At 46.6% G+C, this 21,973-nt stretch overlaps 1 protein-coding gene and 1 long non-coding RNA gene across 2 annotated transcripts in view; one reads left to right on the top strand and one right to left on the bottom strand.

Annotated features, from left to right (window-relative positions):
- The window catches only part of TEX2 (testis expressed 2), a 101,546-nt gene extending 89,875 nt beyond the window's left edge, over positions 1-11,671 (bottom strand). Inside the window, 2 exon segments of the mRNA XM_038546863.1 lie at positions 10,354-10,571; positions 11,569-11,671. The gene's annotated coding sequence lies outside the window, so the exon portion shown is untranslated.
- Positions 11,672-11,942: 271 nt separating this feature from the next.
- Positions 11,943-20,069, top strand: LOC119873412. The gene is made up of 3 exons (XR_005364006.1): positions 11,943-14,417; positions 17,786-18,181; positions 19,796-20,069. It is a non-coding gene; the product is annotated as an uncharacterized LOC119873412 (long non-coding RNA).
- Positions 20,070-21,973: the final 1,904 nt, after the last annotated feature.

The raw sequence follows: 21,973 nt of genomic DNA, 5'->3' as shown, positions 1-21,973 counted from the left end.
ATTTACCAACGGTGCTCTCTCACTCTGCGGTGCCGGGCGAGAGGCCACCATACCCTGGTGTAGCGCTGTGCGAGGAGCCCAGGATAAACAGGAGGGTATTTCTGGAAGAGGAAATCGCAGCTAATGGGTCAACTCTGCCAGATAACACAAAATGGCTAAAATTCTTAGGCCGCAGTACAGTTAGGATTTAGAAGTAGCTACATCTGCAATTCCTGGAAGACTACTTCTAAGCTGTGGGTCATATATATTTTTTTCTTTTTGAAAAACATGTTTAACATTTTATTTTTTGAGATTAACACTCTGGCATTATACCATTCATATAGCTGGAAGGACCTCTTGACCATCCGCCCCAGAAAATTCTTGCAGCTAATGGGTCAACTCTGCCAGATAACACAAAATGGCTAAAATTCTTAGGCCGCAGTACAGTTAGGATTTAGAAGTAGCTACATCTGCAATTCCTGGAAGACTACTTCTAAGCTGTGGGTCATATATATTTTTTTCTTTTTGAAAAACATGTTTAACATTTTATTTTTTGAGATTAACACTCTGGCATTATACCATTCATATAGCTGGAAGGACCTCTTGACCATCCGCCCCAGAAAATTCTTGCTTACATTTGCTGCCAAAGCAACTCTCACTTAATTCAGAAACTCAAGATATGTTTTTTCTTTTCATAAGATTTTTGAACCACAAATCAGACCTCATGAAATAAAATTTGCTTCAGGCTGTTACGCCTCTGCCAACACCCCTCTTGATCGCAGTCAAGCCTTAAGACAAAAGCTAGGCTGACCAAATGAGTTTAGTCTCTGGCTCAGAGTATGATCAATAGTCATTTCTGTTGGGAGTTTTAAGCCTTAAAAAAATTAATGTTCTTGCTTTACTATTAACCTACCCCATCAGGATCGAATACCACTCATCACATCCCCACAGACATTAGCCTACCCTGGGAAATTAAAACAAAGGCAACTCCTTTCCCATGGGTTTTCTACTACTCTGACTTATTTTCCACTTCGATCTTGCCTCTGAACTTAGCCAGGGCAAGCAGCTCAACTCTCCCTGAGGATAACTCCCTTCAGACTTCTAGGACAGGTACTGCAATTTCTACTCTTAACTCTTAGGGTGATGAGGCAGATGGGAGACCGAGGAGGAGCCAAACCAAATCAGTCATTACTATGGCCTGATACTCAAAAAGTCTTTTCCAAAAGGATCTGGATTTGAGGACATGAAGATGGCTCCTGTTCAGCTTATGTGAGGAGCAGTTAGTGTCAAAGGAAACAATAGTATAAGGTAGGAGATGCTCCAAAGGCAGGGGCTGTGGAGCCAGCCTGCCTAAACCTGAGCTCTGTGCTTATTTCTGGGCTGCGGTCACAGGCTCCCTTGCCCTCTGGATGGCTTTACCCTACCCACACTCTCAACTGGCTTTTCCTTATTTGTCATCATTAGATCCAAACAGCACCCCGCCCAGCACACACACACACACACACACACACACACACACACACACACACACATACTTCCCTCTACCTGCTCTCAGAGGTAAAAAAAAAATACCAGCAAAATAGTATTAAAATTTACTGCATGGTCCACTTCTAATAAAATTCACCTACAAAAAAAAAAAAAAAAATTCACCTACAAACATTTTCATGATCTACTACATTTGTCGAAGGCCTCTTTTAAGATCTATGGAACAAAATCATTGCCACCTCGGTGTGGCAGGCCAGCCTACAATTACATACCAGCTCTTTCTGTCATAACTGGAATGCTTGCCACCAGCACTCTGTGGTCAAGGAACAAAAAGGGAGTCTCTCCTGGGACTTTGTTTGGGGCCAGGTGTGCCCATACTACTTTGCTCTATTCCAATCAGGCCTACCAGCAGATCATATTTACCTGGCTGTGCTGTTAAGGTTTCCAGAGCCTGGAGGCACTAGGCGCTCACCCTCAGGCATGAGTTTACAGATAGATACCTGACCCCTTCCCTCCACGCTGTTCTCAAGCAGCTTTGGTGCTAATGTCCACTTGAGAGTTTCTGGGCACCACACTGCTGCTGAGTCACACAGGTCTCTGTTATCTGGTTCTGCAAATTTCCTGTATACTTTATCTTTTTTTTTTAATACTTTTCTCTTCTATCCCCTTAATACTCAGCTTAAAGCCTTCCCAACCAGACATGCAAGGCTCCTGGAAAACACAGCACTCTTGTCTTCAATAAATACCCTGTCTCTGGTCTAGCGACCCAAACCATTCTTCCAGAACAAAACAAAAGAAAAAAAGAGTTACCTAGGAAACCAGCTAATGACATCCCACATCAGTTTTCTCTCTCAGAATTACAACCACCAAAGTTGTAGAAGAAATGTAACCGCTATCTCTGCCTCAAGACCATTTCCTGTTTAGAACTTCAAAGTCCCGGTGAAGATCCAGGTGTCTCCTATGATTTCCTCCCACGTAATAGGTGATCTGAGGAGGTAGATTTCTCCCTTTATTGGAAGCTGGCCTCAAGGAGAGGGCAAATCTGCCCACCTGCAGGGTCAGGTGTAAACACAGCTGCTTCCGTTCTCTGTTCTCTCCAACTGGGAGTCTCCCAACATCAGGAAGATTCTTCCCCTCCTACTGCTGCCCAGAGCCCTTTTTAGGGCCCATCTAGCGTTATGTTTGAGTAGTACCATTAGGGGCCATTAACAAACACCTGGTGAATACCTCCAAGGGCAGAACACTCTGGTTTGGGGGTGGGGGAGTGGTCAGGAAGTATGAGAGGGAGAGGACACAAATATAAACAGGGCATAGTCTCTACCTTCTAGATAGAGAGGAAGACTACTACATCCCTGACTGGGCTGTGTATGGAAGACGCTAACCTTGAAGCCTCAATTTGGAGCCCCATGATACCGATGACATACTGATGACATACTCGGCAAGAATGATGCCTCCTGAAGCTTGGATAGGAAGCCCATCCAGACAAGAGGGCTGCCCTTGCAACATGGCCCATATGAAGGTTGCAGGACGTAGGGCAACCCCCAGCCTGGAGGATGCAGAGACAGGCTGAGGGCCTGAGCTTCCTTGGTCACCTATTTATTCCCAGCACATAGTAGATGCTTGATGAATAGGTTTCAAAAGTGGATGACAGTTTTCAAGAATAGATTTAAGAGCAAATATGGAGAACAGCTTTAAATTTATCTAGAAATTCTGAAAAATAGGTGCCAAGGGAAGTGTAATACCAGTGAGTTGCAGAGTACGCACAGCCAATGTTTTCTGCCAGAAGTAATTTACATTTCTTTTCACTGCAAATGCAAGCTGGCCCTTACCTAGTCCTTCACAAGTGCTGTGATTTTATTTTTTAAACCTCTCCTGAATGGTCTCTTTCTCTCCAGTTTTGCTGCCACCACTCTGACCCAAAGGACCACCTTTTTGCTTGGAAGACAGCAGCAGCCCCCTCATGGCTCTCTCCACAGGACTTCCATCTATTCACCCCACTGTAGTGGGGGTGGTTTTAAAAACTCCTAATATGGGGGCACCTGGCTGGCTCAGTCAGCAGAGCATACGACCCTTGATCTCAGGGTCTTGCATTCAAGCCCCATATTGGGGGCAGAGCTTACTTTTAAAAACAATTTAAAAATTAGGGGCACCTGGGTGGCTCAGGTCACAATCTCTCCATCCTGGGATTGAGCCCCGAGTCCAGCTCCCCTGTCAGCAGGGAGTCTGCTTCTCCCTTCCCCTGCTCTTACACTCTTGCTCTCGCTCTCTCCCCCTCTCAAATAAATAAAATCTTGTTTAAAATAATTTAAAAATTAAAAAAAAATCCTAATAGGAGCATGCCACATCCTTGCTCAAAACATTATGAGAGCTTCTTGCTACTCATGGAATAAGACCCGTGTTCTGCAAAGTGCTGTATGATCTAGCCCCTCCTGCCTTCTCCCTCAGCTGGGCCTGTGCCTCTCCTCTTGGTTTATGATATTCCAGGCACCTTTCTGTTCCCAGGAGGAAGGGAGCTAGGCCTTTCAGAAACCGAACCACCTGCTCCTTCATCAGGAAACAGCTCCATCTCTCTTACTTACTTTACCTCTCTCACCTTACTCGGTTTGCTCTCATCCTTTGTAGCACTTCTCACTACTTCTTACGACATATTTGCTTTTCTCCTTCCTCCAGGAGGACAAGGACCTTGTCAATTTTGCTCACCACTATATACTCAGTACCTAGCACACTATCTGACGCATTGTGCAAGCTCCTTAAATGCTGGGTGATGAATGAATGAATGCAAGCATGGTAGAAAACAAGGGGAAAATTGAGAAATGCTCTTCACAGTTTGGGTTCACTGAAGGAATCTAACAGTTTTTAGAGTAGATTAATCCAGAAAGAGGGTAAGGGGGAAAAGAGTCCATGGGAATCCATCCTTGGAGCTGTCCAGGGGATTCAGATTCATCCTATGAAAGGATTTTCCATGCCCTTGACCCAGACTTGAAATGCATCAGGCTCCCAGCTCAGTGGGAAGTCTGCTTCTCACTCTGTCCCTTACCCTGCTCATGCACTCACGCTCTCTCTCTCTCTCAAATAAATAAAAGTCTTTAAAAAAAAAAAGACCAATTGTCAAAAGAAAGGAAGAAAGAAAGAGGAAGGAAGGGAGGAAGGAAGGAAGGAAGGAAGGAAACAGAAAGGCTAAAAATCTACCTCCCATATGAAACACCAAAGCAGACAACTGCAGGAAGGAGGTGAGGAACAAGGGTTCCGGTTGAGCATGGCCCCCACAGCAAATGAAGCTGAGTGTTCCCCAGGCACAGGTGCTCCATGGTTAGCGCATCACAGACTGTCCGACACCAAGCTACCCTAGAATGCATCCAGTAGCTGTGCATATTAGCCATCTTCGTCTCCTCTTCAGCCCCGTGGTTACTTTACACATGGAAGGACAGAAAATGCTGACCAAGAACAGAGGCCCATCCACTCCACATTAAGTTCCCCACTGCGTGAGAAATCAGCAAACCTTTACCCCCAGCCTTTCCTGCACATGCCTGGCACTGCTCTCAAGACTTCCCAGATGTCAGCTCATTTCCCACTCAAAAGTGGGAAATCGAGGCACCAGGAGCCTAAGAAAGCCCCATGTCCCCTGAAGTACTGCCTGGCTCCTAAGGCCAGCCTTGCATGGTTCTCTCTGTGTCTCCCCTTCCCCCCATTTCTTTTTTTTTTTTTTTTTTATTTATGATAGGCACACAGTGAGAGAGAGAGAGGCAGAGACACAGGCAGAGGGAGAAGCAGGCTCCATGCACCGGGAGCCCGACGTGGGACTCGATCCCGGGTCTCCAGGATCACGCCCTGGGCCAAAGGCAGGCGCCAAACCGCTGCGCCACCCAGGGATCCCCCTTTCCCCCCATTTCCTTCCCATGTCACACTTTCTACAAGCTGCTCCCTCTAGAAATGCTTTTCTGGACACTCCCAATGGCTGGCTCCCTCTCCTTCTTTCTTCTCAGTGCCCTGTTCTTCCCTTTCAGAGGAAGAAGCCTTCACACTTATCACAATGTAATATATACACACAATGCATACATCTCTTGACTTGTTTATTGTCTGGACTAGATAATGTGCTATGTGCCAGCAGGGACCACATCTATTTTGCTCCCCAACGGATTTCCAACGACAGGCACAACGGTTGGCTCCAGTAGATGCTCAAATATTTATTGAATGACTAATAATCATTGTTCAGGCAGTCCTTTCAATGGAAAGATTTTTAAATTCTCTATTTCAAGCCCTGAATGATAAATATAACCATCTTTAGGAACACTGCTTAAAAGACAACATTAGATGTAAAAAAGGATTTAAAATTAAGTAAGAAAACAGGCCAGCTTATGTCAGCTATAAGAAAGAAACAACAAAGAAATGAAACTAAAAAAATGCATATTGTGACTCTGAAAGGTGACTGCAGGAGGGATCCAAGGGGTGGGTTTAAATCTCAAATCCCCAGTAAGCTTACCACTGAAGAGGGCTCCTCTTGCCCTGTGCCATTCTCAACTATTAGGATAAGCCAGGGAGGCACTCAATTTGTGAGTTCCTATAACCTGCCTAGGGAAAAGCCCTTAGAACCAACATTCTAGGCAAACCCAAAGGGAAAGGTTACCTGATTGTTTCAAAGACCACCCGCGTTTCCCATCCCACCAGCTTCCACACTAAAGGACTGGATTCTGCTCTTAACAGTCCTGCTTATGTTCACAGTGACCCAGCTTGTGGCTTCTGTTCACCAAAGAAAAACCTTGCCTTTCAAGGACTTAGGTTGCCTGCAACGCCCATAGGGGCTGTTCTTTAGGTTGAACAGAGTTCTCCCAATACACAGCAGATGTCCTGAACAAGAACTCAAATTTAAACAGGTGTCAGTACCTGATAAAAGACTAGGAATATATGACCTCAAGGCAGGGGCAATCCTGCTGGAAAACTTCCAGAGCACTTGGCTTGAGAGGATTCCAAGATGAGGCAGGGTCCACCTGAAACAACCAAAGAGCTCGTACTGGAGAGTAGCAGAAGCCCTCTTCATCTTTGCTATGTGACTTCAGCCAAGGTACTTAGTTTTCCGAACCTCAGAGTTTTCATCTTAAAATAAGATTAACAGTGGTCTCTCCTACTCACCATGTGCCAATGTGAAGTTGCAAAGGAGACAGTGTCCGTCAGCACATAACAATTCTTCACGAGTGATACTCATATTGTTATCACCTAACTATCATTTTCTGCTTTACAAAGCCTGATCACAAACACCCAAGTGAGACTTTGGGAGTCCTGAATGAAGAACTTCTTTCAACCATTTAATTTCCCAGATCCTTAGTTCATAAACTCACATAATCTCTGATACTGTGTTGGAAGGAGTCAGAGGAGGAGACTGAGAAATCAAGTCCTCATTTTGGAAAACCCTCGAGGCCCAGAAACACCCTGGGGTCCAGAGCCCAAGAACAGACACAATAACAAGATAAACCCTCCAGAACTGGGACCAGGCCTTCTGATGCCCACTCTAGAGTTCTCTCTACCTCATCCAGTGCTAGTCGAGCATGTCTGTACCTTCATGACCTCCTAGGTTCCTTCTGATTAATGGCATCTTATGACATTTCACCCAAAGCAATTAAACATTATAAGGAGTTTTGAAAGGGGAAACACAGAATCTTGTATATAACCTTGAGGTGCTTTAAAATTCACATGTAAGACTATTCGCATCAGTGTAGGCTTCCAAGCTTCTTATAATGATATTTATTTTTAACATGGGATTTAAAGTTGACAAAGACCTTAATGAACAGGCAGGACAAAGGGAGCTGTCTGTCCATGGCTCGTTAGCTCCTGAAGTTAATGCTTCTCATGGGGACAAGAGTCAGCCAAAGGACAGAGTTCCAGGCGAACTGGAAAACATCCCTCCAGCCCACAGATTATGCATTACTGCCTAGGTTCCAAGTGGAAAATCTTATGAGATGTTCTCCAGATATACCCCAGAGCCACCTACCAGTTAACCCTAGCCCTGTCATTCAGAACCATCAACTGATATTGGGTGCTCACTATGTGCCAGGCACCACGACTACCTATAAAGAATGTACTATGGAGTGCCTGGGTGGCTCAGTCAGTTAAGCACCTGCCTTTAGCTCAGGTCATGATCCCAGGGTCCTGGGATGGAGTCCTGAGTTTGGCTCCCTGCTCAGCAGGGAATCTGCTTCTCTCTCTCCCTCTGCCCCGCTCCCTCTGCCCCCACCCTGCTCATGCTCTCTCGCTCTCTCTCAAATAAATAAAATATTCTTAAAAAATAAAATAAAGAATGTACTACTATAGTTCATCTAACGTAGGACCCCACTACTATAAGACGTACCATCATTGAATGTACAAAAAAAAAAAAAGACACCTCTGCCAACTACAACTGTGAGAACCCACAGATTTTAAAATAATTTTCTTTAGATATGTTAATATGAGACAAACTGTACTTGTCTTAGCATTGCTGGAATGTGAATACTGTCCCATTTTACAGATAAAGAAACTGAGGTACAGAGAGAAACAATAATCACAGAGCTGCTCAACAGAAGCATTGGGATATGCCCTGGTAAGTTGGGTCACCTTTTCACAGCAGTAAACTCAGATTTCCTGGCAGCCACATGAATGACCCATAAAGGTACCAAGCAGAGACACAGGGTGCAAATTCTTGATTCACCATAAGTACATTAACTGTGGCAATTCCCTGAACATCTCTGAACCAGACCTTTCATATGTCCAAAGAAGGCACTGTGCTAGCATGCCATTCCTCTTCTGAGAGAAGTAATGCAGTACAATGGAAAAAGCACGTTTTGGAATCAGAAAGTCCTAGATTGAAATTCTTGCGCCACCACCTAACCAACTTATCACTCTAGACAAGTTACTGAACTGCTCTGAGCTTCAGTTCCCTCTTCCATAAAATGAGGCTACCTCCATCGATCTCCCTCAGAGGGCTGCTCAAGGACTGGAGAAGATATCTCTATCTATATTTATAACTATACCTATATTGATATAGATATCTCCAAGGAGAGAGAGAAAGGAAAGTGGTGTATAGCAGAGTTGAAATTCAACAGATGCTCTTTTCTATACTCCCTGCCTTCTGCTTTGGGACAGAATGAAGGAACACATGTTCCCTGTGACCTCAATAACACCCTGTGACCCTCAGGAGAGAATAAAGATCAGAGAGAGGAAAGTAGATGCTGAGGGTTACTCAGGCAAAGAAAATGAAATGGAAGCACCTAGAGGCCAGGGACAGTATTTGTTCAATGAAGTTCTAAATTTTTGAATAAATAAATTGATGAGGGAAAAAGGGGATCTCTGAGTGGCTCAGGGGTTTAGCGCCTGCCCACGGCATGATCCGGGAGACCCGGGATCAAGTTCCGCGTTGGGCTCTCTGCATGGAGCCTGCTTCTCCCTCTGCCTATGTCTCTGCCTCTCTCTCTCTCTCTATCATGAACAGATAAATAAAATCTTTAAAAAGAAAGAAAAAAAGAACAGGAACTGACATCATGAAAAGTTATTGGTCAATAGATATGAGGATGCAGATAGTTTTATACCAAACCTGACACAGAAAACCACTCTTTGAAGTTTCAGTTTGACACCAACAGTAAACTACAGTGGGAAGAATTTCCCATTGTTCTGTTTTGCTCTTACATTAAGCAATATTTTGTGCATTTCTCTCCTTTCTTTCCTCAAGGACTTCAGAACATCCTCAAAAGAGAGCTTTTGACTTGGAAGGAAGGCAAACCCTATGGCAGGTAGAAAACAAACCCTCTATCCGTTTTGTTTTTTTCCACCGTAACCCATAGTGCCTTGCAGTTTCTGGCACACTACCAACTCAAGAAAAATTAGTTGAATGAATATTTTTCCGCTATATGCAATTACTTTTTGATGCAAACTCCCAAACATCCTGTACATTTATTCTACCTGAAAGCCTAACCTCTCTTGCTGCTTTTCCAGAAGTATTCTAAAAACATAATCTCTGACAAACAAAACGTTTGGTATATGTGATTATCTCCAACCCTCCCACAGGAGGACATCCTATTCTCTTCAAACCTCCAAGCTCCAGATAACTTAGCCAAAGGAAACTCCTGCACTTCCCTTCCCTTCCCTCCCTCTGTCCCAGCCCCTGGGCTACTACTTGTCAGTTGTCTCCATTACCTCCACCTCTGACTTGAATTGGATTGTTAATCTCCTTCCTCTCAGGCACAGCACCTCTTCCTGGAGATAAATGTACAGGCCAAGCTGAGTTCCCCCAGAGCCCTCCACATACTGACTTGAGGCCTTCACTAGTAACATTCCTGGAGAGGCCTGTGTGAAAGACAGAAAGTGTATGGCAAAAAACCCACTCTATACCCATCACCTTAGGAGGCTTACTAGTTTTCCATAAGTTGGAAATTCCAACTTCCAATTCTTGGAAGAATCTAAAATACCAAAATAGATTAAGAGTTGACCATGAGTTAATAGGAAAGGCTGGTTTTTTTTTTTTTTTTAAGATTTTATTTATTTAAAAAAAAAAAAAAAAAAAAAAAAAAAAGATTTTATTTATTTATTCATGAGAGACACATGGGGGTGGGGGGGGGGGTGGCGCAGAGACACAGGCAGAGGGAGAAGCAGGCTCCATGCAGGGAGCCTGGTGTGGGACTCGATCCCAGGGGGACTCCAGGGTCACACCTTGGGCTGAAGGCAGGTGCTAAACCACTAAGCCACCCAGGGATCCCCATGGAAAGTCTGTTTTACTCTTCCAGTACCTCCTATGAGATAAGCTTCACGGTGTCACATCGTTTTAAACCCACACACCCAGACTCCTCAAATACCCCCGAACCTGGAGTTCAAGGATCATTGGCTCCTCCGGTTTTTCCTCATTGGTTTCCATAAAAAAAAGTCACTCACTGTTTTCCTTCCAGCTCATGTCTGGCTCCTCAAAGGACTCCTTTAAATCCTCTGATGAGAATCACTGAAACATGCAGAAGGCTGGTCCCTTTCAATTCTTGTGCGGAGCAGCAGCCATGGTGGACTTGACACAGGAATACGGCATTACCGCCCCTGCCTTCGGGGGAGCCCACGCTTTCCCTTCAACTCTAAAAAAGTACGTCCTCCCTGAGCCGTGTCTGTAAAACGTAGTGACAAAGTACTTCGTCGCTTTGGAGAAAGAGCGAGGGTGGAAACAGACTTTGCCCTTACATTTGATGCCCCGTAACCATAACAACCGACGGTTTAAGGAACCATCAACCCACTGAGGGGCTAAGTTTTCTAGAAGCCGTTTTTTTTTTTTGTTTTGTTTTTTGTTTTTTGTTTTTTCAAAAAGGGGCAGACTCCCCTGCACCAGCTCCCGCGTCGCGCGTGCAACGTGGCGGCGTGCCCGGTGCAGCGCGGAGGCTGTGCGTTCCGTCCCCGGGTCCCCCGGGCTCCGCGGCGCGCTCGCCAGCGGCCGGCAGCACAGCCTCCACCGTCACACCCGCGCTCCCGGGCACGGCACCTGGCGTTAGGCCTCAGCCCAATGTCACTTGTTAACCTTCCTATCCCCCGGCGGTCGGCACGCTGCCGCCTCCTAAGGACACGCAAACCAGCCCACGGCCACCCGCGATTCCCAGCAGTTGGACAAAAACCACCTAAGCGCAGTCAACCCCTGATGGGTCCCCGTAAAAGTAGCTGCGGTTCTGCACTTGCAAGCGCCTCGCTACGTGGGCGAGGGGGGCGGCAGGAACCCGGGGCCCCATTCATAAAATCGCAGGCTGTTTTGCCTTAGTTTGCGTGCGGACTGCCCTCCCGGGCCCGGGGTGAGCCCGGAGCCCCGAGCCCGCCACCGCAGGCTGCGGGGACCGGCTGGCCGGCGCCTCCCGTCGGGGTCAAGCCCAAACCGCCACACCCGCCCCCAGAGGAGACAGGGGTTCGCCCGGGGGCGTCGCAGGTGCGCGTCCCCGCCAACCCCGGGCCGCGACAGCGGGGCGGGGCGGGGCCCCCGGCGGCCGATCCCCGCGCCCCGGGCACCAACGGCCGCCGGCCCCCCGCGCAGCCGGGACCCAGTGGGGTCGGGCCGCCCCCGGCCCCGGCCTTCTCCGCGGGCGCTCCTTCCGCCGCCTCCTGCCCGGCCCCGGTCGCGCTCACCCCGGCTCCGCTGGCTCCTTCATTGTACTGCGCCGGCGCCCGTGCTCCGCGGCCGCCGCGGCTCCGGCTCGGGCTCGGGCTCGGGCTCGGGCTCGGGCTCCGGCCGCTGTCCTGCCGCCCGCCCGCCCCCGGGCACCGGCCGCCCCGCCCCGCCGGCGGACCCGCCCCGCGCCCGCGGCCCCCGCCGCCAACCAGACGGCGGCAGGGGCGGGGCAGGCCGCGCGCCAGGCCCGGCCAATCCAGCCCCTACCCGCGCGCCGGGGAGCGGCCTCGGAAATGGGCGTGCGATTGGTCAGGTCTGTTAAAGGGACCACCGCCCACGGGGCTGGAGAGGGGCGGCGGCGGCGTTACCTGGAAGAGTCGGGATGGGAGGGGCGAGAGCTTCTCTTCTCTCCCCAGCCCCGCGGCTGCTGCGTTTCTTCAGTTCTTTGCGCTTATTAATTTCCTTGTCCCGCAGCCTAGGTAAACAAGCGGAGACAGAACCGGCCCCGATCGGAGGGGGAAACTGAGGCTGAGAACGCAAGGGGTCTCACGCTGGGCATAGTCACTGACATTTGGGTTTTAGAAAGCCGTCATCTATTCCGTCCAATTCCAAAAATTCACTTCAAAAGGCACATTTCTCAGCCTCACCCTGGAGGATTTTAGCATGAAGATCCCTAGGTCCCACTTGAGTCTCTAATTTCCCACGACTGGAATGAGACTGGGGAAATATCCCATGGATCTAATGCAGGTGGTGCAAGACCCACACGCTCCGGGGCATATTTCGAGTCCATCATAGTAACGACATTTAAATTTAACTGCCAAAAACAAAGCAAAACTCTTTTTTTTTTTTTTTTTTTTAAATCCTCAAAATCAGTAATATGGCTGGGAGACTCTCTAGCTGGGCTGGAGGACTAAACTCAGAGCAGTGCCCTAAGTGGGTCATGCTAAGAATTGAATTTGAAGGGAACTGGACTGGGATGAAACAACAAACCTGCCTGGTTCTCTGCCTGGTGAGACAATGCTGAAATATCTTAATGGCAAACACACCCAGACACAGTCATAAGCCCAGGAGGGTGCCTTGCTCCTCTGGAGCTTCCTTCCGATGTGTTGAGCCCTGCCCACTCTCCCAGCCACATTCCTCTCCTCATCCAGGTGTCCCAGATACACATCTGACCTGGAAGTCACTGCCTTCAAGGTCAGCCCCATCCACCTGGACACCCCCTATGAAGAGCAAATGGCCTCCACAGGAAAACCCATCTTTTGCTATAGTATCTGCTAGGTACTGTGTTTGCCAGGGAAGGCTCCACACACACATGGATCAGCCTTGTCAGGGTTAAGTCTCCCGCTTGCTGATATCACTGCCTGGTATTACCATGTCTCCTCTTGGCATTCCCAAAGGAAAAGAAACTCTTGTCTCAACAGGAGAGGGCTCCGTTCATGGGTATCTGGAAATGTGCAACAAGAGCGATCATCGGTGGAGAAACAGCCCCCAACTTCTGGCCACATCTTAAAACCCCCACCTCAGTGGGGGGTTGGGAGGGTAGGTCCTGAAACTGCACCACTGCCAGGGTCCACGGAAGCTGCGCCCCCCTCTGTGTCCATTTCGAGCCCTACATAAATCTTAGATTAATTAATGCCTTATCAACCTGACCTAAACTAGAGTCCGATAAGATCCAGCATGAACACTTAGAAGGATCCCTCCTTTTTGAAAAGTGAGGAATTTGGGTGCTTTGAAAAATAAATGAATGTATAATAACATAATATTAACACTTCCTGCCTATTAAGAGGCTACTATACACCTTACTATGTCAAGGCCTTTTTACATATTAATTCAATGAAACCTTACAATAATCCTGTGTGGTTGATAGGATTGCTATTTTCTCCATTTTACGGATGCAGAAACTAAAGCCCAGAGAGGATTGCTGATGCGTCCAAGATCACAAGACTAGCTAAAGAAAGAGCCAGCATTCATGACCCTAATGACTAGGATCCTCCTAACTGCTCTGCTCCAGTGTCTGCCAAAATGCCCTTTGTTGCTGCCAGAAACAGGATGGATAACTTCAAAAGGCAAAAAGAAGCAAACATCACTAATTTTTAATGAAAGACATAGAAGCACTGCCTTGGAGTTGAAGTTTCACTGCTCTAACTTACATCTGTTTGACTTTGAACAAGTTACATAATTATATCTCTTTAAGCCTTGGATTGCTCATCTATAAAATGGGATAATAACAAATTCTGATTCCTTGGGCTGGTATGAAAATCCAGTCAAATAAAGAATACATATGTGAATATACATGTACTTTGAACTTACAAATGAAAAGAGTAATTTCAGAGCTTGGCATCTGTGACTCATTAGAGTGCCTGTGACAAAGATCAAGGATTCTGATGCTAAATTTAGATATCAAGCAAGAGTCCTTACTCTATGCCCCAAATAGCTGCTCTATATGTACATCATGTACAAAGTAAAAAAAAAATTTTTTTAGAGGTAGAGGCAGAAGTCATAGAAATTCAAGCCCAAATTGTTAGTATTACTCTGGCATCTGCCCCCTGCACTTTGTCCCAACCATCAACCCAATCTCTTTCACAACCCAGATTTCAGCTTAAGCCTACCTAGGTTCTGGCATACTTAAATTATTCCCCATTATGACATTTTAAGATAATCCCTCTTTTCTCTTGAAACTCTAAACAAACAAAAATGCTCTAAGATTTTTAATTCAATATTTTGACACTGCATTGCACTTTTGAAGGAAGAAATGATTACAGAAGTATACAAAAACAAAAATGTTGATCCACTTGTTTGCCTAACAAAGGCTAGGGATCCATTGTGCCGCAAGCTGTACCATTGATGAGCAATCGTTGAGAGCTCAGTAAGTACCAGATGGAATACTACACACTGGGGATGGAGATGAAGGTAATTATAAAAAAGTAGGAAAAAAAGGTGGAAGGGTGCCTGGGTGGTTCAGTTGGTTAAGCGTCTGCCTTCGACTGGGGTCATAGATCCCAGGATCCTGGGATGGAGCCCTGCACTGGGCTCTCTGCTCAGTGGGGATCCTGCTTCTCCCTCTCCTTCTGTCCCTCCCTCTGCCTGTGCTTGCTCTCTGTCAAATAAATAAATAAATAAATAAAATCCTAAAAGAAAGAAAGAAAGAAAGAAAGAAAGAAGAAAGAAAGAAAGAAAGAAAGAGAAAGAAAAAGAAAGAAAAAAAGAAAGAAAGAAAGAAAGAAAATGAAAGAAAAAGAAAGAAAAAAAGAAGAAAGAAAGAAAGAAAGAAAGAAAGAAAGAAAGAAAGAAAGAAAGAAAGAAAGAAAGAATAGATAGATGAATTTGGGGACAAGATCTAGTAGAGAAAGATCATCAAGTTGATAGCCATTATAGGCTTCTGTGAATATAAGCCCAGGAGCTAATGGGGCACAGAATAGACACTAATAACCCCTGGAGAACCCCAGTAATGTTTTAGGGGTGGCCAATTTAAGGCTATTAAGAAGAGAAATCAGAAGGGCGATAAAAACCCAGGAAAGAATGTTGTCACCAAAGCTGAGGAAGAAGGTATTGGAGAAAGAAGTGGTCAATAGCAACATAGCCTCAGAAGGTTCAAGTTGGAAGAGGTCTGAGGAGTGAACCTTGGGATTTGGAAATTAGATGGTTATTGAGTCACCAACCAAAGCAACATAGGTGGGGAAATACAGAGGACCCCCCCAGAGCTGGGCTAAGGAAAGAGAATGAAGAATTTGGATAAGAGAGGAGCCATGGGACAGGGTCCCAGGAGGCCCACAGGGAGAGGGAGCCATGCTGGAGCAGGAAGAGGGTCCCCTCTTCCACTGCAATATGTTCCATGCAGCTAAGAATGGGTGTGGGTGCAGCTTCATTCATAGGTGGAAGGCAGGAAGTTGAGGAAATTCCTGCCTGCTGGCTTCTATTTTTTTAGCTCTAAAGTGAGAAGCAAAGTCATCTCTTGAGAGTAGGTGGGAGGTGATAACAGGGGTTTGCAGGAAATAGTGAAGAAACTGGAAAAGCCTCTGAGAGGAATGAAAGAGGGAGCTGCGAGAGGGAGAATTCTGGGCAGCCCTCAGGGGCCCAGGCACTTGAAGTGGCCCCAGGTCTTTGGAGGGCTAGGCACCTGGACCCAGGTGTGGGGAATCCAGAGTCACAAATCCACAGGGTCAGGAACAGGAGGAAAACAAAACAGCTCAGATACTGACAAGAGGGGGTTGAAGTGATGGGTCATGGGTCCTACCTATGTTGGACAGAGATAGAAGGAAATCCAGGGAAGAGAGGATAGGCAGGAAAGATGAGAAGAGCCAGTCTTGCTTTCATTCAGTATAGGATGGTAGAGGCAAGGTTTTCACAGAAAAGTGATTCTCAGTGATGACAAAGTCAGGTGTGGCCACAGTTAGCATGTGAGACCTGGGTTTACCAAATATAAATGTCTCAAAGCTCTGTCATTCCCAGGGTCACTGGGGGACTGGTGGCTTCCAATTGATGTGGAGCAGAGCCAGAATGGAATTTCTAGGGAGAAAGGCTAATATTTCCCTCCTTTTTCCTGCTCACTCCATGCCTTGCCTCTCAGCTCCCCATTGCCCCTAATGCTCAGAGAATGAATGCACAGTACAACAGTTATTCCCTTGTTTTCTCTATTACCTTGATGTCACCCACCATCCTGGCTACCTTCCAACCACTAGACCCACTGCTCTACTGCAGCACGGGACATTCGATCTCCAGCTTGCCCAGAATCACCCTGAAGCACAGTCCTAACCCCAGGGATGAGAGGGTCAGCCGCACAGCCAACAAGTGTAGCCCCAACCCTGCATCTCTCATTCCCATCAGAACACATCAACCCCCCCCTTTTAAAAAAATATTTTATTTATTTATTTATGAGACACACACACAGAGAGAGAGGAAGAGACACAGGCAGAGGGAGAAGCAGGCTCCATACAGGGAGCCTGACGCAGGACTCGATCCCAGGTCTCCAGGATCAGGCCCTGGGCTGAAGGTGGTGTTAAACCACTGGGCCACCCAGGCTGCCCCATATCACCCCTTAAGTAACAGAAATGGGAGGGCTCAGCTGGCCATTTAACAACATATATATCCACCTAAACACAGGGGAATGTTGGGCTTTTTGTCTTTGGTTTTGATTTTTAAATCTTGAAAAGGAGATTTATATATAATATATTTATATTTTTATATACCCTGGTATATTTCCCATGAGTCGGTAGGAAATGTTAGCTCCTGACCAGGTTGTTAAAAAAGAATTAAAATTAAAGTGGAATTGCTCGTCTTGACCATTTCCACACATCTATTCTTCTCAACACCTATGCAGTTCAGAAGACAAAGGTAGTCTGTATTTGAGTAGCACTTAGGCAAAGGAAATGTTTGAATCTGTACTGGCCAGGGTTCCCCAGAAGGCACAGCTTGAGACTAAACTCACATTGAATACATTATTGTGGAGTATGAAGCCAGGAAGCATACCCAGAGCTCAGGACTTGAAGCAAGGATAAAAGCAGAAATGTTTGATAATGTGTCATTGGGATGGCCACATTCCAGGCTGCTTAATTTGGAGGGACTGAGAAGCCCTGTGGAAACATCTCAGGACCCACCATCTGGGATGGGGGAGAAAGGAGAAAGCATTTATCCAAAGGCTTCTGCCCCCATTGGTGAAAGGCTCTGCACAGGATGAGCCCTGACTCCAGGATGCACTGGCCAGGCACCAAGTGGCTGTTGACACATGCCTGGGTTGGGGCTGAGAGGTGCCAGCTGTGGGCCTGAGGCAAGACACTGTCAGATTGCACCTGCTGGAAGCTGGTAGGAGTATAACCACGAACTGGCCGCTGCAGCAGTGGCTGGAAGTTCTCAAGTGGGGTTAAGAAGTTACTGATACAAACTCCAATCTCAAAAAGAGTGCCTTATACAATCCCCCCAAACTGCCATCTTGGGGTATCAGGATATAAGCTTTCAAATGTCTTTTAATGCTGTTATAATGTTCTCTTTAGGGAATCAGCGTTAGGCTAATGGCTTTGGGGGCCATTTGGACCTAGGTTCAGGTTTTGCCTTTGTCATTTCTGAGCCATGTGGCCTTGAGAAGATACTGGATTTCCTCGAGCCCCTGTTTTCTCATCTGTAAATTGAAATGCCCACATTGTATGATATTGTAAAGATTCGCTGTATACATAAATGCCTAATATAGCATCGTTACATAATAGGTGCTCAATTAATGGAGGCTGTTGTTTTTCACTCTAGGGAAAATGGAAGGAGACAATAGAGTGACATGCTTAAGCCTCAGCAATAAAAGTGAAAGAAGATATCGCATGGTCGCAGGAAACAAACAAACTAAAAGGACTTCTAATACTTTAAACGAACCAGACAGTCTTAACTACAGTAACTACCTATCTTGGAATTTCCAGGAAAGCATCAATATCAAATATTCTATCAGTACATAAGTTCACATTTGAGAAGGAGTTACCTTGATCTTGGACCAGAAAATGGCATTATAGATCTGTCCCATCAGGAAGGAGGAACGTTAGCCTTCTACTTTCCTTTGCCTTGCCCACTCCTGGAGAGTGGGAAGCACAGCTCTTCTTTAGAGGAGGTTCTTCCTCCCACACCTCAGTGGAGGGGTCAGCTTTGTTTGCACAGGTGAGCTAATTAGCAGCTCCATAACTTTCAAAAGACCCAGACACTTGAAGCACTGTGAATGCCACACAGTGAAGGAAGAACCAAACTCCACAGGTGGAGGGGTCCTCCCTCAGCACCCCCCCCTCCCAGGTCCTCCTCCAACCTCCCAGCACCCGTCTCTCTTCCTGGGCCTGTGCGATCCACCACAGCAGGAAATGGTTTGGGGTTTCCTATTATGAAAGAGATAGAAGCTCAATTTAGAGTATTAAAAAAAAAAAAAAAAAAAAAAAACCTAGAAGAAGGAAGAAAAAAAGCTCACTCATTTTCTTACTACTTATTAAAACCGTCAACATTTTGGTTGTATTTCCTTCTGTTCTCTTTAAAAAGCAGAGTTCGGGGATCCCTGGGTGGCGCAGCGGTTTGGCGCCTGCCTTTGGCCCAGGGCACGATCCTGGAGACCCGGGATCGAGTCCCGCATCGGGCTTCCGGTGCATGGAGCCTGCTTCTCCCTCTGCCTGTGTCTCTGCCTCTCTCTCTATGTGACTATCATAAATAAATAAATAAAATTTAAAAAAATAAAAAATAAAAAAAATAAAAAATAAAAAGCAGAGTTCGATTTAAATAGTTGTTATTTTTCACGTATACAATGTTGTATTCCCTATTTAAAATTTAACATTGTAATATATTGAGCATCAGTATAGGCTAAGGGAAAGGAGGGCTTGGCTTGGATTATCAGAAGGGTCTGAGTGTTAACCTCAGCTCTGCCACTTACTCACTATTTAACTTTGGGTGTATTATTGACTTTTTCTCAGCCTCAGGCTTGCCATTTGTACAAGGAAAATAATAGCCACATCCATTCTCTGGCACTAGTTTTCAGTGTGGTCCTGGATGGTAGGACCTAGACTATGATCTAAACTGTAAGTTCTGCAAGCTCAAAACTCTTCTGTCTGGTCCTCTGCTAAATCCCTAGGGCCTGGCTCTGGTGGAGTAAAGACAGTTACAAAGTCTTGGTCATTCCTCCCAGCCAGAGGTAGAAGAGTCTATTTCTCCACCCATTGGAATCTTGAGCTAGCTTTCTGTGATAGCCAGCCTCCAAATGGTCCCAGTGATCCTCACTTCCTGGTCTTTTGTGTCCTTTCATGGTCTCCTCCCACTGCAAGTCAGGGCTAGTCTAGCGTGACAAAAAGATATGGCAGGGGTGATGAAATCTGTCTTCAAAGCTAGCTTGTAAAGGACCGTCTTGGTCTCTTGGATCACGTGTTCCGGGGAAACCAGCTCCCATGTCACAAGGATACTCATGTGGGTTATGGAGAGGCCCGTATGCAGAAGAACAGAGGCCTCTTGCCAGAAGCAAGCCCAAATTTGCCAACTCTATGAGTAAGCCATCTTGGGAATGGATCCTCTAGTCCCAGACAAGCCTTCAGATAAGCACAGCTTGGGTTGACATTTTGACTGCAATCTCATGAGATACCCCAAGTCAGAACTGCCCAGCAAAACTGCTCCATATTTCCTAACTAACCCTCAGAAGCTGTGAGAGATAAATATTTATCATCATTTTAAACGACTAAGTTTTAGAATTATTTGTTATGCAGCAATAGGTAACTGATACATACTAACACTGGCTTTAACCAATAGAATGCAGCAGAAGCTTCCAGAGCCTGGGCATCAAGGGGACTGTCAGCTTCCACTTCCCGGCTCTTGGAAATCAGTCACCATGTTTTGAGAAACCCCAGCCATGTGGAGAAGCCATACAGAGGAGAACTGAGGCATGCCAGGTGAAAGACCCAAGCGATCTCCCAGCCCTCAGTCAGTGCCAACTGCTGTCTCTGTGAGTGAGCCACCTTGAAGGTTCTATCTGAGTCTTGCCCCAAATAACTGGAGCCTCTGCCATCACCATATGGAGCAAAAGAACCACACAGCTGAGATCAGTTGACCCACAGCTATGTGAGAAATAATAAAATAGCTGTTGTTTTAAGCCTCTGAGTTTTTGGGGTGATGTGTTGTGCAGCAATATCTAACCAAAACACTGGCCCAGCACTTGGCACATAATTGGCTCTTGAGAAATGTGTGGTGAAGAAATGGATGACCTTTGTTGGGATTCAGCCTCCTTTAAAAATCACAGAGGTTAGGCCATTCCATGCCTTATGTTCTACATGTGTCCATCTGTCTATTGTCTTATGGCTGTTTACCTGGCTGCCTGCCATGTGGTCACTTTACTATTATGAGAAGATTCCAATGTCTATGGCATCCCTGTTCCTCATCCTGCATAGTTCTGTTCTTCTTTCTTCCCGTGGCACACATACATTCCAGGCACCTGGTCCTCGTGAAGCTCTCCTGGGGATTTTCATCACAGACCAGTGACACTTGGCAGGAAGAGATCAGAGAGGCCTCCACCCTACAGGGAACACCTGCTCAATTCAGCCAGAGGAAACTGGAAACACTCCCAGCTGGTCCCTGGGATGCACGGGCTAAGAGCAGAACAGCCACAGCCTACATTTTTCCGTCTACCTTCCTTAAGGCCAAGTCCTACAGTTGTCTGTTGGCTAGAAAACGACTGGCCTCTTTCACAGTACCTAGGACCCTGGCTAAGTTTCCTAGAGTAGAGACAAAGTCTTTGCTTCTGAGAACACATACTCAGCTTTTGGTTTATCAAGTTTCCTTGTTTGCCACAGAAAGTGTCACAATTTTATTAGTGGCACCTATGGCCATTTGGGGTGGTAGGTCTCTATCACTTCCATAAAAAAACCAACCCCCAAAAAACAAAAGAGTGGGAGAAATCAAGTGGTTAACCTGAGGTCACAAAGCAAACCCAGCTCCTTGATGGAATTGGACTTGCCTTCCTCCCATTTTCTGATCACCCCCACCCCCACAGCCACTTTGCTACTCGTGTCAAGCTGAGCAATCATGGTGTGACCCATTTAAGTCATTATTCAGAAGAGTACTTGGTCCTCCCTGACTATAAGTCATCCCCCAAGTCATTGTCATTATTATGATTAACAAGGCCTCTCTCAAGAAGCTCTGAAGGTAGTCACCCAGTTACTGGAGGCTGAGGGTGGGGGTGGGGGGGTACCATGATGCTATGTATCTATCTAGACAGAAAATATTGATTGAAACCAACTGCTCTGTGAGGCTCTAGAGATGCATCAGTGAACAAAGTGCAGGCTGTGCCTGCAAGGAGCTTTCAGTCTAGTGTGCAGGAGACTTTCCTCCTCTTCGTGCAAGTCAGGACGGTGATGTCACACACCTAGGCCCGGCTTGTGCATAGTTCTCACATATTACAGAGCAAAAAGGAGGAGAAAAGCTCCCCATTACACTCCAGCCTTCCCCACCTGCCTGCTGGTCTCTGTGGATGCCTGCATATCATCTCATATTTAAATTCCTCAAACGGAGCTCTTGGTCTCTGCCACCCTCATCTTAGTCCGTGGCCCACCTGCTCACTTGCTCAAGCCAAAAACAAGGAGTTATTCTTGATTTCACCCTCTCTTGGCCACATCCAGTCCATGAGCAAGTCCTGGTCTGGACACATCCAAACTCTGCAGTGTGTCTGCTTCTCTCCTTCCCCCCAGCCACCATAGCCACCATCAGCGCTCACCTGGGCTCTCTGCTTTCACCCTCACTCGTGCTTCCACTTTAAATCCATCACCACAGACCTCTCCCATGGGCATTCCAGCCAGGCCAGCAAGGCTGCCTTGCCCCAGTGGGTTCACTCTCCTGCTCTCTGGGACAGAGCTGACTGCTCTCCCTACAGGTAGATGCCCAACACCACCTTCCCCCTCATAGCTGCTGACCTCCTCTCCTCCATCCCTGGACATA

Source organism: Canis lupus, chromosome 9, assembly GCF_011100685.1.
Source record: "Canis lupus familiaris isolate Mischka breed German Shepherd chromosome 9, alternate assembly UU_Cfam_GSD_1.0, whole genome shotgun sequence".
Classification (NCBI taxonomy): domain Eukaryota; kingdom Metazoa; phylum Chordata; class Mammalia; order Carnivora; family Canidae; genus Canis; species Canis lupus.
Note: the sequence above shows the minus strand (reverse complement) of the source record. Positions and strands in the feature narration are given on the sequence as shown.